We start from the raw sequence: 17,330 nt of genomic DNA on the forward strand, positions 1-17,330 counted from the left end.
GATGCTGGGAAATAGTGAGGGCAGGAAGAAAAGAGAATGAGATGGTTGGATGATATCATCGACTCAATGGACATGAGTTTGAGCAAACTCGGGGAGATAGTGAAGGACAGGGAAGCCTGGTGTGTGCAGTTCACGGGGTCATGAAGAGTCAGGCGTGACTGACGGACTGAGTAACAACAATAGAAAAAGAATATACATACATAACAACAATTAAATTTCTGTTAAGATCTGAAGATTGGGAAACAGAATCCAAGCTCCAAACAAATGCCTGAATAAGACATTCTTCCTAGAAGTAAACAGGCAAAAAGAAAGGCAGGGTGAGGGTATTTTTAGAAAGTAACTTTTTCAGGAGAGTAGAGGTAAATTGTGTTACATCAATTGATGAATCTAATTGTCTTCAGTAAATCATAGAGCTAAATCTGTTCACATTTTTCATATTATGTGTTCCTGAGTAAGTTGATGGTGCCAAGATACAACCCCAGAGATGTCATATTTCATATTTCACAATCTCATCCCTTTTACCTGTGGTGAATTCACTTCACAGATGAAGGGAGCATGAGGTAGGGCATGTTTTAAAAAAGCAAACAGAAACTTGACTAGAGGGAGACAGACAATACTTGAAAATACTCTGTGATCAGTTTTCTGGACTCCTGCTCTGAAATGTTTTATTGACTCAGCACACATATTCAGCTTTGTGATTATTTGTGCAATTAAGTCAGTGTGAATACCTTATTCAAATGCCCATATTGAATGATGCAGAGATTTGAGAAGCAGAGAAGGGCAGAGAGTATTTCAGCATATCTCCAAAAAGTGGCAAACTCCGGGAGATGGTGAGGGACGGGGCCCTGGCAAGCTCCAGTCCACGGGGCTCGTGAAGTGTCGGACACGCCTTGGTGACGGGCATGCAGCAGCGTTGCGCGCACACCCCGATGTGGTCAACAGTCTTCAAACAGCTCAGAGTCACTGTCCCAGAGGCATCACTGACTTCCTGCTTTATCACGCAGATGGAAGCCCTCTCTCTCCTCTTTGCTGTGAGTCTGATGCAGCTGCCAGCGTTCGGCACCGAACAGCGTGGGCAGCAATGCCTGTCAAGACAAACGGAAAATGAAACTGAACTGCCAGACTTACCTGCAACTCCCAAACATATTTCCCTTCTTATTTCTTCTGCAATATTTTGAAACAACCTTTATATTCCTTGACATTTAAGTGGTAATATGATATTTTATTAAAGCACCTTTTCTTCACGTGGTATCATAGTTTGGCTCCAGACTAGGGATAAAAGAATGTAATAGACATGAAGTGAAGTGGGAAATTGCAGGAGAGAGAAAACACAGACAGACAGACCCACAAAGATGTGATGAGATCCCTTCATTTCTAGGCGTATTACACAATTGATATATGGTGAGTCTACTGGATGAATTTTGCTGTATTTCATTTTATTCAAGATGTTTTAATTTTGTTAGTTTCATTATGTTAGAAATTTTTATTATAATAGTTTCCATAGTAAAGTAACAAATAACCTCAGGTTAACTGTGGCAAAAATCTGCGGAGGCTTTATAGGCTTCCTTAAACAATGCAGTTTCAAGCTTACCTAGTAGACTGTAATGCATGAAAATGCGATTTTTATTGGGATGCTGAGAGAAACAGTGTGATTTTATAATCAGCTTTTCATGACAAAAATTATTCTACTAACTGATAGTCTTTTCCATGGCAGGTTTTTGAAAATATTGTATTACAAGTATCAGTTTTGTTTCTCTTCTCATGCATGGCAAGCAAAAAAAAAAAAAAATAGTTCCATCTACTTTCAACAAAGATGAGCATATGGCTCCCTGTCAGTTTCAGATCTTTTCTCCTTGAATTGCTAACAGAAAACAATTAGCAAAAGACATCAAGCCTATTCATGACTCTTTTTCTTTTCCTTAGCCCTCTTTCAAATACATAAGGCATGTTCTTGTGGGATTCATTCAATCAAAATTTATACACATTTTCATTTACATATTCAAGATTAAAAAGAATTTTCCAGCAGAAAATAAATTAGAAATGTTAAACAGCATATTTATTCACTACAAAAAGAATGAAATGCTAGAGAAAAAACACTTTCTACACCCAGATAAATTCATTCATTATTTCAGATATTTGTTGACACCTACTGTGTGCCAGAAACTGAGCAAGCTTGAAGCACTACTTGCTTTCCTGAAGTTTATAATCTAAGCAAACTCTGTACAATGGATTTCCAAATATACATTCAAATTCAGGAATGGGATCTCCCATGGGTTCTGCCTCTGAAATCTTAATAATGAAATGTTGATAAATCCAGAGATCTGTAAAAGTGTTGGCATTAACTGTTAAATATGAAAACATATTGGACAGTCAATCTTAAAAATGCAAAAGAGCACATAACATTTCACTATTTTGTTCAGATCTACTTGCACAATTATTTTCTTCTTAAAATATTTCATTTATATGTGGTCAAGTTTCTCTGTACTTTCAGTTAGACTGAGCGCACACAATCACCTCTTTTTGAAGGTTTTGCACTGTCCTCTTAGCTCAGTTGGTAAAGAGCCCCCTGCAATGCAGGAGACCCCAGTTTGATTCCTGGATGGGGAAGATCCCCTGGAGAAGGGATAGGGTACCCACTCCAGTATTCTGGTCTGGAGAATTCCATGGACTTTGTTTAGTACCAAATAGAACTCACAGAATGTCAAGTTGATATTGCCCCTTATTCAAATAGTCAAATACTTATTTTATTTACAATGTACTCATCTGAAATATTATAGGCTTTGATCTTTTCTAATTTTCACCCAGTCTGAATGATTTTAACGTGAACTAGTTAAATCCACTCTATGAAAGTTGTTACATGCTCCTACTTTAGAATTCAAGGATATAAAAACTAAATTGCACGCAGGCTCAGAAACTAAATTTAAAGATAATGAAACATTGTTTTGTATAACAGATTTATGGTAGTGGACACAAACTCGAATACTAGAATTTTTGTCTTTACTTGAGGGCAGGAGGAGAGGGGCAACAGAGGATGAGATGACTGGATGGCATCACCAACTCAATGGACATGAGTTTGAGCAAACTCTGGGGGATGGTGAAGGTCAGGGAAGCCTGGAGTGCTGCAGCTCATGAGGTCACAAAGAGTCAGACACAACTTAGTGACTGAACAATAATATCTGAATTTTATTTTCTAAAAATGCTCACATTGCCAAAAAACAATCAGTTTTTGCCTTTCAGAAGAAGTTAAGGATGATGATAAATGTAGCAGCTGGTGTCACCTGTAGAGGTGGCCTTCTGGGGGCATATCTCTGTTACCAAAGTTCTCTGAGCCTGCACAAAAATAACCAGTTTAAGCAGACAGGCAGTGAGCAGTTCCAGCTGAGCTGCTGATCAAGACTGTGGTTCACTCCTGGGATTTCATCCTCTGGACAGGGAGAGGGACCGCGTGGAATTGCTGTTTCTTTCCTGAGAATGTCTTTGGACACAAGTGCTTCTAGTGGTTTTTATTCCCTCTGCAATCAGGAACATGAGTTACACCCTAACACATCTATAAAATACCTGTGGTCTAGACCTCCGCTCACCTGGATCCTTTTATGTGCACCTGGCAGTGATTCAAAAGCACTGAGAAATCTTTTTGAAAATATATCTTCAGTTGTGTCTCCTCTTAGATATCTATGGAAGTTATGAAACACCAAATATAATGATTACAATAGTATGCATGGAAGATCATTTATCATTTATAAAACAGCATATTCTTCCTCAGTCTTTCTATCCAAAGTTTGTCAGAATATGCAGACACATCCTTCAGTGGAGATAGTAATATGGCTTTTGAAAAATGAATTGTGTGCTTAAAAATGTGTAAATAAATATATTTTATTTTAAGGCGGTGCTATTCAAAAATTGCTTAATATTTTGATGGGCTTTAAAAAGGCAGTTTTATGGGTATAGACTGTTATTAATATATATTCTACCATCCTTGTGGCTCAGATGGTAAAGTGTTTGCCTACAATGCAGGAGACCCAGGTTCAATCCCTGCATTGGGAAGATCGCCTGGAGAAGGAAATGGCAACCCACTCCAGTATTCTTGCCTGGAGAGTCCCTTGGACGGAAGAACCTGGGAGGCTACAGTCCATGGGGTCACAAAGAGTCGGACACGACTGAGCGACTTCACTTTCACTTTTAACTGGGGAATTGATGTGCACTGTAGTTGGATTAAGCAAAATGCTTCTCTTAGTTTGATACATGTGACAACTAAGGGAAACGTGTAGTGCATTCGACATCCTCAATTCTCATGTATTATTTGCGGGGGGAGCTTACCAAGGATTATGAGATGTGTAGATCTCTGAATGATTTTCCTGTCATTTAAAACCTATTAAAATTACACTTACTCAAATGTCATTTGAAAACCCATTCACTTAAGGAGTTTTTTGGTACCACAAATAAATTGTTCTGTTCAGTGAAGAAACACTTTCAAATGTAATTTATCTTCACTCTATTGACTCAGAATCAAGTCAACATAGTGGTATCATCCTGGCAAAAATGTTGACTTGAAATACCCCACTAAGTATGTCCTATTTTTATTTCCAAAAAGCTTTGGAAATACAGTCACTGAAAAATGAACATCTGTGAATCTATTGTGAATCTACAGATCTCTTAGTAAATTTTATCTGAAATAAGTATATAATCTATTTGGGTAAAATCTCTGTTGAAATGACTTCTGGTTTCCTGGCTCTGTCAATTCCAAACTAGTGATTTTGTGAAATTTTTATTTTTACTTTTTAAAATTGCTGCAGGCACACAGTTTCAGAATTTGTGATTTTCAACTGACCAAAATATACCAAAAATATATGACAGAGGCTATGTGACCTGTATGAGAAAGTAGATTACTGTATATTATATGTATAATATATATTTATATATTTATAAATATATATATAAAATTTATATATATATACACACCTATATATATATATATATATATATAAAAGAGAAAGGGATACAGAACTTAACCTTTAACACTTCTTAATTGCTGCATTATCTAACCCAGTTCTGATCTCAGTAAACATTTTCACAGGGATGTCTGACTTCGGTAGAGACGTCTGACTTTGGTATTTCTCCCATAACTCATGTTTTTATTCTCCATTGTCTCTTTATTAGTTCAAGATTTTGGGTTTGATTTGTTTAGTTTTTAACAGGTAAACATATGACCTCCAAGTCATATTCCCAGAACACTCTACTCAAAGAAATTTCATCTTGAATTGTGATGGCAAACATTTTTATTACCAAAGAAAAATTGTGCCCTTACAAGCTGTGGAGTGAATTAAAGATTATCTTTCACTTATCCTTCTAATAACATTTTTTATACACATAAATAGGAGTTGCCTTGCTACCTTTTCCCTTTTTAAAAAATATATTTTAATAAAATCCAAACATATGTTACATACTATTGGGCTACAGTCCATGGGGATCTTCAAACAGTCAGAAATGACTCAGCCACTCAACAACAACATTTATCATAATTATATATAATTATGGCTTCCCAGGTGGCACTAGTGGTAAAGAAACTGCCTGTCAGTGCTGTGAACATAAGAGATGTGGGTTCCATCCCTGGGTCAGGAAGATCCCCTGGGTCAGGAAGATCCCCTGGAGGAGAGCCTGGCATCCCACTCCAGTATTCTTGCCTGGAGAATTCCATGGACAAGAGATGCTTAGAGGGCTACCGTCCACAGGGTCACAAAGAGACAGGCACAACTGGAGTGACTTAGCATGCATGAATGCATGCACGTTTTCTAATACATGTACTTGAAAGAAAAGTGAAAAGTTAGTCACTCAGTCATGTCGGAATTTTTGATAACCCCATGGGCTGTAGCTCAAAGGCTCCTCTGTCTATGGAATTTTTCACACAAGAGTACTGGAGTGGGTAGTCATTCCCTTCTCCTCGGGATCTTCCTGACCCAGGAATTGAACCTGAGTCTCCTGTATTGCAGGCAGATTCTTTACCGCTGAGCCACCAGGGAAGCCCCTGTTTTCTAACATATGTACTTAAAGGTATGCAATTCTTTCCTCTGCCAGAGCTGGGAGGGGGTTAGTCTTGACTTTCCTAGTGAGAATCTGGAGGAGTTCATGGAAGTAAAATCCAGGAAAAGGTGAAAGCCACCCTAAGACTAGCTAGGATACCTACAAGTGATTGACAAAATCCCCTAATTAAAACAGTTCCTATGCTTTGACATTTGTCTGATAATGCCATAATGCTGGCGGTCCCACTCATCATTTCTGTTGAGATTTTCCCAGGTCTCCCCCGATTTAATGAATCCATCTATTACCCAGGTATGTGATCTTTCTCACTACTATAAGAGCCAAAACATTAATGTTGTTGCTCAGTCACTAAGTTGTGTCTGACTGCGACCCCATGGATGGCTGCGACTCTCCAGACTCCGCTGCCTCCACTACCTCCCAGAGCTTGCTCAAACTCACGTCTATTGTGTGGGTGATGCCATCCAACCATCTCATCCTCTGTCACCCGCTTCTCCTCCTGCCTTCAGTCTTTCCCAGCATCAGGTTCTTGTCCAATGAGTTGATTCTTTGCACCAGGAGACCAAAATATTAGAGCTTCATCTTCAGCATCAGTCCTTCCAAAGATTATTCAGGTTTGATTTCCTTTAGAATTGACTGGTTTGATCTTGGTGCTGTCCAAGGGACTCTCAAGAGTCTTCTCCAACATCACAATTCGAAAGCACTCAGCCTTTGGCACTCAGACTTCTTTATGGTCCAACTCTCACATCTGTATATGACTACTGGAAAAGCCATAGATTTGACTATATGGACCTTTTTCTACAAAGTGATGCCTTTGCTTTTTAATGCACTGTCTAGGTTTGTCATACCTTTCCTTCCAAGAAGCAAAAATCTTCTAGTTTAATGGCTGCAGACAATATTTATACATTGTCTCTTTAATAACAGAAAAATCAAACATCAGTAAAGAAATTCCACGCCCAGTACAGATCCATCTGCTGGTTAATGACTAAACCTTATTTTTGTTCTCTCACTTTATCTCTTTCCTTTGCACTCACATATATCTCAGCTTTTTTTTTTTATTAAAATAATCAATACTGGCACTATTTGTGCCTTTAGATGCTCTTGCAGAATAGATGAATTCTCATTTATCCCGTCAAGGGATTTGCATTTGTCTAAGTGAATGAATCATTGGCACCAACATTTCCTTCTGTTTGTTTTCCTCTTTTTCGCTGCCTAGCGTATATGCAGCTCAGTGATGTGATGTTCATTATTATGCCTACTGTATTAGCAACGATGATATGGCTAACAGGCTTAGGAGAATCTGTTCATTTTATGCTTCATTTAGTAGGTAATAGACTTGTTGGTAGATTTGTGCTGCTGAAAAATCCTCCCATGCTCTCTGAGCTTGTAGTGTACACGGAAGTAGCAGGAGAAATGCCTTGTTGAAAGAATGTAATTGAATTTTCATTTACTTGCTTTCCTTGGGAAGTGGCTACATTAAAAGCAAATATTCACACCTAGTTTGAATGTTGAAGACACAGTTTAAGGCTAAGTTTTGGAGGCTTAAAAGCTATGGAAGATGGTAGCAGAATTGTGGGTTTTGCATGATGGATCATGTATCACACATATAATTTGATTAAACCTCAGATGAATTCCAGGATGAAATCCTTAATGAAAAAAAATGTCAGAGCATCTTCTTATTCAATAGGGTTACAGTCTCTTAAAAAAGCATTGCACATATGCACTACATCATACATATGCACTACAAAAAAATGTCAGTTGCATAGGGCATGATATATATCATGTACAACTCTTTGTGAAACCACAGCCCGACAGGCTCTTCTGTCCTTGGAATTCTCCAACAAGAATACTGCAGGGGGTTGCCATTTCCTGTTCCTGGGGATCTTCCTGAGTTCAGTTCAGTTCAGTTGCTCAGTTGTGTCTGACTCTGCAACCCCATGGACTGCAGCACGCCAGGCCTCCCTGTCCATCACCAACTCCCAGAGTTTACTCAAACTCACGTTCATTGAGTCAGTGATGCCATTCAACCATCTCATCTTCTGTCACCCCCTTCTCCTCCTGCCTTCAATCTTTCCCAGCATCAGTGTCTTTTCAAATGAATCAGTTCTTTGCATCAGGTGGTAAAAGTATTGCAGTTTCAGCTTCAACATCAGTCCTTCCAGTGAATATTCAGGACTGATTTCCTCTAGGATAGACTGATTGGATCTCCTTGCAGTCCAAGGGACTCTCAAGAGTCTTCTACAACACCACAGTTCAAAAGCATCAATGCTTTGGCACTCAGCTTTCTTTATAGTCCAACTCTCACATCCATACATGACTACTGGAAAAACCATAGCTTTCATCAGCCGGAACTTTGTTTGCAAAGTAATGTCTCTGCTTTTCAATAAGCTGACTAGGTTGGTCATAACTTTCCTTCCAAGGAGTAAGCGTCTTTTAATTTAATGGCTGCAGTCACCATCTCCAGTGATTTTGGAGCCCAAGAAAATAAAGCCTGTCACTGTTTCCACTGTTTCCCTATTTATCTTCCATGAAGTGATGGGCCCAGATGCCATAAACTTAGTTTTCTGAATGTTGAGCTTTAAGTCAACTTTTTCACTGTCCTCTTTCACTTTGGTCAAGAGGCTCTTTAGTTCTTCACTTTCTGCCATAAGGGTGGTGTCATCTGCATATCTGAGGTTATTGATATTTCTCCTGGAAATCTTGATTCAAGCTTGTGCTTCATCCATTCCAGCATTTCTCATGATGTACTCTGCATATAAGTTAAATAAGCAAGGTGACAATATACAGCCTTGACATACTCCTTTCCCTGTTTAGAACCAGTCTGTTCTATGTCCAGTTCTAACTGTTGCTTCCTGACCTGCATACAGATTTCTCAAGAGGCAGGTCAGGTGGTCTGGTATTCCCATCTCTTTAAGAATTTTCCACACTTTGTTGTGATCCACACATTCAAAGGCTTTGGCATAGTCAATAAAGCAGAAATAGATATTTTTCTGGAACTCTTGCTTTTTTGATAATCCAATGGATGTTGGCATTTTGATCCCTGGTTCCTCTGCCTTTTCTAAATCCAGCTTGAACATCTGGAAGTTCATGGTTTACATACTTTTGAAGGAACTTCCTGACCCAGGGATCAATCCCTGGTCTTCTGCATTGTAGGAAGATTCTTTACCGTCTGAGCCTCCAGGGAAGCCCAATACATATGCCTTTAACTGGTCTTTTTTTTTTTTTTGTTACATTTGAATAGAAAATTTATTATTTTCATTTTCCAAGTGTTTTCTTTTTCTATTAGGGGGAACAAAAAAGAAATCTTAAGGACAGTTGTTACTTGCTGCCAAATTGATGGTAGTCTTTGGTGGTTTAGTCTGTATGTTGTGTCAGACTCTTGCAGCCCCATGGACTGTAGGGTCGTCTGTCCATTGGGATTCTCCAGGCAAGAATACTGGAGTGGGTTGCCATTTCCTTCTCCATTTAACTGGTCTTATACCAGTTATACCACCAGTTGGAATATATGGAGTTTATAGGGGGACCTGTTGAATATACCTTTACTTTTAAACACCAAATAGATACTGACAAACTTAACAGTTTTAAGATGATGGCCAATTTTGTTTCCTCTCTCTCTCTCTCTTTTTTTTTCTTCCATTTTTCAGGATCCAAGAAAAAATTCAAAGCAAAATGTTAAACATTTCTGTCACTGTTACTTTGGCTTATTTATCTACTGATTGTATTTCTCTGTTAATAAGGATAGGTTACTTTATGCTACAAAACCAAATAGTACCAAGATCATCTTAGCTTAATACAAAAATGTAAGCTTCTTTTTATTTATTTCCTTTTTTTTGAGAACTAAGTGTGCAAAATTGGTTTAATTATCTAATGATTGTGATGAATGAATTCTTATGTCTGTTATTTTGGCTTATGGAAATTTAGAATTTATAGTACAATTTTAATTTTACTCATTAGAAATGATCAAAGGCAGTTGCATACTTTATTATTATTAAGAATAATATGAGTTAAAATTTAAAAATTTAGATTTAAATACCCAATTGATAATATTCTTATGAACAAATTGACTCTGTGATCTTAAGCAAATCATAAAATGTTCTGATCTTGATTTTGTTATGTGAAAAATAAAACTATGATTTCTACACATGGGAGAAAGAATACCACATGAGATTCCTTCTCCATGGAAATAACCAATGCCATGTCTGAAACCCAGGAGACATCAATAAATGTTACTTTTATTTTCTTCATTTTCTTTCTGGCTATTTATCAAAAATAGCTTGATATAATAAACAAAGAAAACATGAGGTTACGCACTAAGGCATATTAAGAAAGGCACTTGTTCTCATGTCCCTCTAGGAAAACAAAATACCCAGAGCAGAGACCTCCACAAGTTCATTCCTTCTGAATCCTAAAGAGGAAAAATCCTAAAGAAGATGGGGAAAGAACAAGAGGGGGGCGAGGCATGGGAGAGAGGAGCAAGGAGGAGATGGAGAAGAAAGGAGAGTTGAGACATGGAAGCAAACTTATGGTTACTGAAGGGGAAATGGAGGAGGATGGGATACATCAGAAATTTGGAAGAGACTTATACACACTAGGACATATAAAATAGAAAAACACCATGGACCTACTGCATATTACAGGGAACTCGACTCAACATTTTGTGAGTACCTATATGGGGAAAGAATCTGAAAGAGTATATATACATGTATATATGTATAATATATGTATGTGTGTGTGTGTGTGTATATATATATATATGTATAATTTATGGAAGCATGTATGAAAGTGAAAGTGAAAGTTGCTCAGTAGTGTCTGACTCTTTGCGACTCCATGGACTGTATAGTCCATGGGATTCTCTAGGCCAGAGTGCTGGAATGGGTAGCCTTTCCCTTCTCAGGAGATCTTCCCAAACCCATGGATTGAACCCAAGTCTCCCACATTACAGCTGAGCCACAAGGGAAGCACTTATGCATATATATATGTATACATATACATATATATGTATATAAATCACTTTGTTGTAAACCTTAAACTGACACATTGTAAATCAACTATATTTCAACTTGAGAATTAAGCTAATTTAAAAACATGGACAGTCTGTATCCTGCTGCCATTTTTAAGGGATTTAGAAACTGCTAGGCCTGTGCTTTCTAAATGTAAGATAGCTACTATTTTCTATCAGAGAAGGGAATGGCAACCCACTTCAGTATTCTTGCCTGGAGAATCCCATGGACAGAGGAGCCTGGCAGGGTACAGTCCATGGGATCGTAAGAGTTGGACATGCCTTAGTGACTAAACCACCAACCACTGCTTTCTATAATTATATAGTCTGTAGCTTATCAGGCCCCCAAATTTGGAGTAAACTTAAGTTCATGTCTCCGATGTATCCCTCCTTGATGGGGCTGAATTCTGAAGGTGAGAAATAGCCCTTGCAGTATTCGTTAGTGCTTCAGGCAGAGTAGGAATTATGTGAAGTCAGAACAGCAGTGAGTGTAAATAAATCCACTTGTCTTAGTGGGTTTCGCGGTAACTCAAACAAATTAAAATATGCACTATTCTAGACAGTTCATCCAAATGAACTTGATTTCCAAAGCACATGCTGATAAATAAACCACTGTTCCAGAGAGATGATTGTTATTTACATATTATATTCTTAGCACCCACATCTAGGCAAAACGCTCAGGGGCCTAAGAAGCACCAGTTGGGTAATTACCCAGGTGACTTAGGCCAGTACCCCAGTTTTAGTTAGGTAAGTGCTCATCATAGTTTTCTTCATGCTTTCATCTAATAACTAAATGTATTTGACTTTACAAGTTATCAGATTTCAAGGTGCTCACGCATTTTATTTGTTATTGTTATTGTTTAGTTGCTAAGGCGTGTGTGACTCTTTTGCAACGCCATGGACTATAGCCCACCAGGCTTCTCTGCCCAAGGGATTCTCAGGCAAAAACCTTGGAGTGGGTTGCCATTTCACTTTCTGCAGGTTCTTCCCAGTGCAGGGACTAAACCAGAGACTCCTGAACTGGCAGGCAGATTATTTACCAATGAGCCACCAGGGAAGCCTGACCTATTTTTAAGATGATGTTAAATATTTTTAAAGCATTTAAAATGGAAATGTTCTGAAAGTTTTACTGAAAGTCCCTTAGAAAAAAATCTTTAGCACAAAATTATTTACCCAGTTCACATTCAGCAAATTGAAATATATTTTCTAAGTAATTTATCCCCAAATTCGGACAATTTATAGAACTAGGTTTGAAAGCCATATTCTTTGAGTAATGTTATTTTCACTGAAATTAAACTTTTTGCTAGTGTAAGGTTTTAATTATTGGTACTTTATAAAAGTGCCAACTTTGAAAGTTGGTATATTTGCCCTTGTTTTTCAATATTTATTCTTATATAGTTATATGAAGAACTCAGGGAAAGAGGAATCTTAGACAAAGGCTTATGCCTGACTATTTTGTTAAAGAGTTCAAGTCTAAGAAAATGAAAGTGAGTACAAAGTTGACTAAGGAAAGCAAGGGTGGGAGAGCCAATAACACACTTCATGGTTCATCCTGTTCTACCTTCTGAAATTCTGAACGGACTCTTAGCATGCATCTGTGTTCTCCCTATAGTTACTCTCACGCCTGTTTCTCTGTCAAAAGTCTACAGTCCCATCACTTTATATTATGCAATGTTATCTAAAAATCAACCTAAAATAAAATTTAAAAAATAAAGCTTTAACTCCTGTCCAGATGGAGTAACATAGACCAAATGTATCCTTCTACTGAAACTGCTAAAAAAGAAAGAAAAAAAAAAAAAAAACACTAACCAAATATTAAAAAAAAAAACAAAACTGATACATACATTGGATGTCAGCAGTGCAGAAAAGCAATTCCTGAGAAATAGTTACAAAAGCATGAGTCCTAAAGTTGCCCAAATTACTGCCTCAAGTAAGTATTCAGGCTGCTGGGTACACAACGAACCCTAGCAGGATGCTGCAGTCACCTATTAGTTGAGGAGCGGAAGCCATTCATCTAAGGAGCCCTGACGGCTGGAGTGTGCGGGGATGAGAAGCAGAGAGAATTGCAGAGACAAAGACAGACAGACAGATGGACAGAGCAAGAGGAAGAGAACATAGTGGAGTGCTGCTGAGGTCTTTCTTAGGTCTCCTGGCAAAAACTGACCAGATCATGCATGGGCAGGAAGTATCCAGCATCTAAAAGATAACCACTGAGAAGAATTACAGGTAGTAATCTCTCAAGCTTCCAAAGGACCAGGAATAATTTGCATTCCCCCTGGACAGAGTGGAAAACTTTATACTCTTCAGAGTATAGGGTAGAATACTAGTAAGGATATTGATGACTAGGCATTCTAAGAGGCCAGAAAATACAAAACACAAATAAGAACAAAACCATCAATAGAGGCAGAACTATATGAGACAGAGGTGATAGAATTAGTAGACAGGGACTTAGGAACTTCTATTGTAAGTGCATTCTTATAGCAACAAAGGTAGAGAAGACAATTGAAAGATGTAACAAAGACAAAATGTAACTTCTAGAGAGGATCAGTAACAACCTCTCAAAGTAAAAATGATGTACATTGTGGGCTTAGCAACACATACTCCAAAAGGAAACATTAGTGAACTTAAAGAGACAGCAAGATAGAGAAAGAAAACGACATAAAAAAGAAACCATAAACAATCAACAAGTTTACAAGAAAAAAAGATTAGAGAGCATGAAAAACCTATGGGGCAGTTTTGAATGATCAATATATGTGAGTCTGGTGTGCATTTTAGAAAGAAGGAGGGAACACAGGGAGAAGAAATACTTAAAGAAACCACGGCTACAATTTTATAACATTAAGGAATAACAGGAACTCAGAACAAAGGAGCTCAGTGACACAACATAATACCTGAGGAAAATTATAATAAAGCATATATGATCATCAAATTGCATAAAAGTTGTGATAAAAGCAGATTAAAAGTGGACAGAGAGAAAACATACACAGATGAGCAACGATGAGGGCAAGAGACCACTGTTCTGTTGGGAAACAACCTGGACGACAGCGGGTTGTCAGCTTCAAGGCACTGATGAACAGCTATAGGCACACTGCTGCTGCTGCGGCTAAGTAGCTTCAGTCGTGTCCGACTCTGTGCGACCCCACGGACAGCAGCCCACCAGGCTCCCCCGTCCCTGGGATTCTCCAGGCAAGAACCCTGGAGTGGGTTGCCATTTCCGTCTCCAATGCATGAAAGGGAAAAGTAAAAGTGAAGTCGCTCAGTCGTGTCCGACTCTTCGCGACCCCATGGACTGCAGCCTACCAGGCTCCTCCATCCATGGGATTTTCCAGGCAAGAGTACTGGAGTGGGGTGCCATTGCCTTCTTCGATAGCAACACAAATAAGAACAAAAAAATATGTTACAAATTTAAAATTTATGTTTACATATTTCAAAGACAAAAGCAAAATATTTTCTCTGATGAGCAAAAGCCAAAACAATTCATCACAAGTAGATTGGTTCTACAACCACTGTAAAAGGACCTCTACCAGGATGAACGAAATGATACTTGGAATTTAAGTCACCTTAAATGGTAAATATATACATAAATATAAATTTTCCTCATTTTATTATCTTTAAATACATTTACCCATTTTAATCAAAAATCAGTAAGAATAATAATCACATTAATTGTACACAGTACCATATGAAATTTTGTCAAATTGGATAAGAAGCAAGAACAAATAAAAACTGCCTAAAAAATTACTTTAATGCAAATACATAATGTAACATAAATGCACAAAATGTTTAAAAGTAAATGGATGGGATGAATGCCATGTTATGATGAAGCCAAGGAACACTTAGCAGTTATATTAATAACAGACTAAGTAAATTCCATGTCAAAGCTCTTACTGGGAATAAAGGGGATTTTCCGAATGATCAAGGGTTAATTCATCAGGAGGATATAATAATACCAAACATTTATGCACCTAATAAAAGAGCTTCAAAATAAATGATGGAAAACCTTATATAACTATAAAGATAGACAAACCCACAACTATAGTAATACTAACTGGTAGAAGCAAGTTGGCAGGCAGTCAGCAAGGACCTAAATGACTTGGCCAACTCAGTCAATTTGAACTAACTGATGTTTATGAAAAATTTCCCCCAGAAGAGCAAAATACACATTCTTTGCTACATCTACCTCTAACTGATTATTGTTTTACCAAATTTCCAAGAAACAACAACAAAATGTTTGGCAAAGACTAAATTCCATCAGTGAGTGCTGAGTAAATGAATAATTAATACAGGAGTATATCTCTGTATCTCCATTCTACCAGATGACATTTAATATACAATTTAATGTAAAAATGTGGCTAGTGATATGAAATATGGTAATATATTTTCTGAATTCACAGAGAATATGCACAAGAATACAAAAAATGCTGTTGCATTTAGGAAGAATTTGACTTTAGGTATACATTCTAATATTTAACAAGAGAGGATTATGTTTGATACAATATCCTTGATGTTTGCGTGTAATCACTGTGATAGGGACAGTCGATGTCTTCAGCTGCAGAATGAAAAAACCTCTCACAAATGACAATAGCTGCTCAGATTTGTTTTGTGAAGAAATAATATTTCCAACACTTTTTGGGTCAAATGCTGCTTTCAAAATACAACAGACACTCTTAAAATATTGTTTTGGAACTGAGGTGATACCTAGTTCTGTACATTGTTCTTTCTACTTGATATTCCTCATCACAGTTTGTGAATCAGATTGTTTTAAAATAGAATTATTACAAGTCCTATCTTCCTTATGTGCAAAGAATTTAAAAAACAAATACATGAAGTGTGACATCAGGCAGAACCAATTTTCCTTTTGCATTCCTCTGTTTGTTGTATGAACCTGTTGTTCCATCCTACACTGTTCAGATAGGGTGTGGACACTGCCTCTACCCACCAATCGGGCCATAACACAGGAAGTAGAAACCACTCTAGGTATTTTAATCAGTAAGAGGTTTAGTTCAGAGTAGAAGACCTTATAAAATCATGGGAACTGTTGTCAAAAAAAGAGCTAGTGACTAGCCCCCAAGGTGAATCACTGAGCCTTGCCTGGCCCAATTTTTCTATCACATGGTTCCTAGGGGCTTAGCTGCAGGAAATCATGATGATACAAGACGGCAGCAACAACCAAAACTGCACAAAGATCATCTCTGACTTTCCACTGCCCACAGAAACCCGCAAACAATCAGCTAGAAGGTGGGCCAGTCATTCATCAGGCAGCTGAGCTGAGAGGGAATGTATCACTGACCTGGCTATTGCTCTGATACCAGAGAAGACAGAAAAATTAGGAGGGCGTCAACAAGAAGTCCTTTACCGTATTTTTGTTTTTTTAACAAAATAACCATAGAGGTCGTACAGTTCACCTTAGTTTAATTCCGGCTTCCCAGGTGGAAACGAACCTGCCCGCCAATGCAGGAGACACAAGACACCCAGGTTTGAACTCTGGTTCAGGACGATCTCCTGTAGAAGGAAATGGCAACTCACTCCAGTATTCTTGCTGGGAAATTCCATGACTTGGGGCTTACAGTGCATCAGGTCCCAAAGAGTTGGACACAACTGAGTACTCACTCACTCACTCAGTAGTTTAATTGAATTATTATTATTTTTAAATCAAACTGAATCAGGCTTTCACTCAGTATCACCTTTAAATTGCAGTTGATGTTTTTAATAATGATGGGCAAACAACCCTTTGACATTTTTCTAATTAAATATACTATTGCATTAGATTCAGCTGCACAGTGTAGTAATCCGATGTTTCTATACATTAGGCAACCATCACAGTAAAGCAGGGCTTCCCCGCTGGCTCAGTTGGTAAAGAATCCATTCGCAATGAGGAGATGTGGGTTCGATCCCTAGCTGGGGAGTATCTTGGAAGAGGACACAGCAACCCACACCAATATTCTTGCCTACAGAATCCCACGGACAGAGGAGCCTGGTAGGCCACAGTCCACAGGGTCAGAGTCGGACACGAGTGAAGTGACGGGGCACACACAGTAAGACCAGCGCCGCCGGCATCCTACCAGCTTTGCAGAGGTACAGACTACGCTCCCTCTGTGTTCACAGTACCCAGGTTCAAGGCTCAGCACTGCTACTCTTTCTTGAATCTGATGATCCCAACAGCCTACACAGCATCCTCACGGGGCTGTCTAATAATTGTCACAAGCAGGTGTACAATGTATGGTTAATAGGCCACAGACAAGTCGTTTTGGTTAAAGTTCATATTAAATCATGTATAAGGCAGAATGACTTCCTTATA

Source organism: Odocoileus virginianus, chromosome 22 (genome assembly GCF_023699985.2).
Source record: "Odocoileus virginianus isolate 20LAN1187 ecotype Illinois chromosome 22, Ovbor_1.2, whole genome shotgun sequence".
In the NCBI taxonomy this organism is placed as follows: domain Eukaryota; kingdom Metazoa; phylum Chordata; class Mammalia; order Artiodactyla; family Cervidae; genus Odocoileus; species Odocoileus virginianus.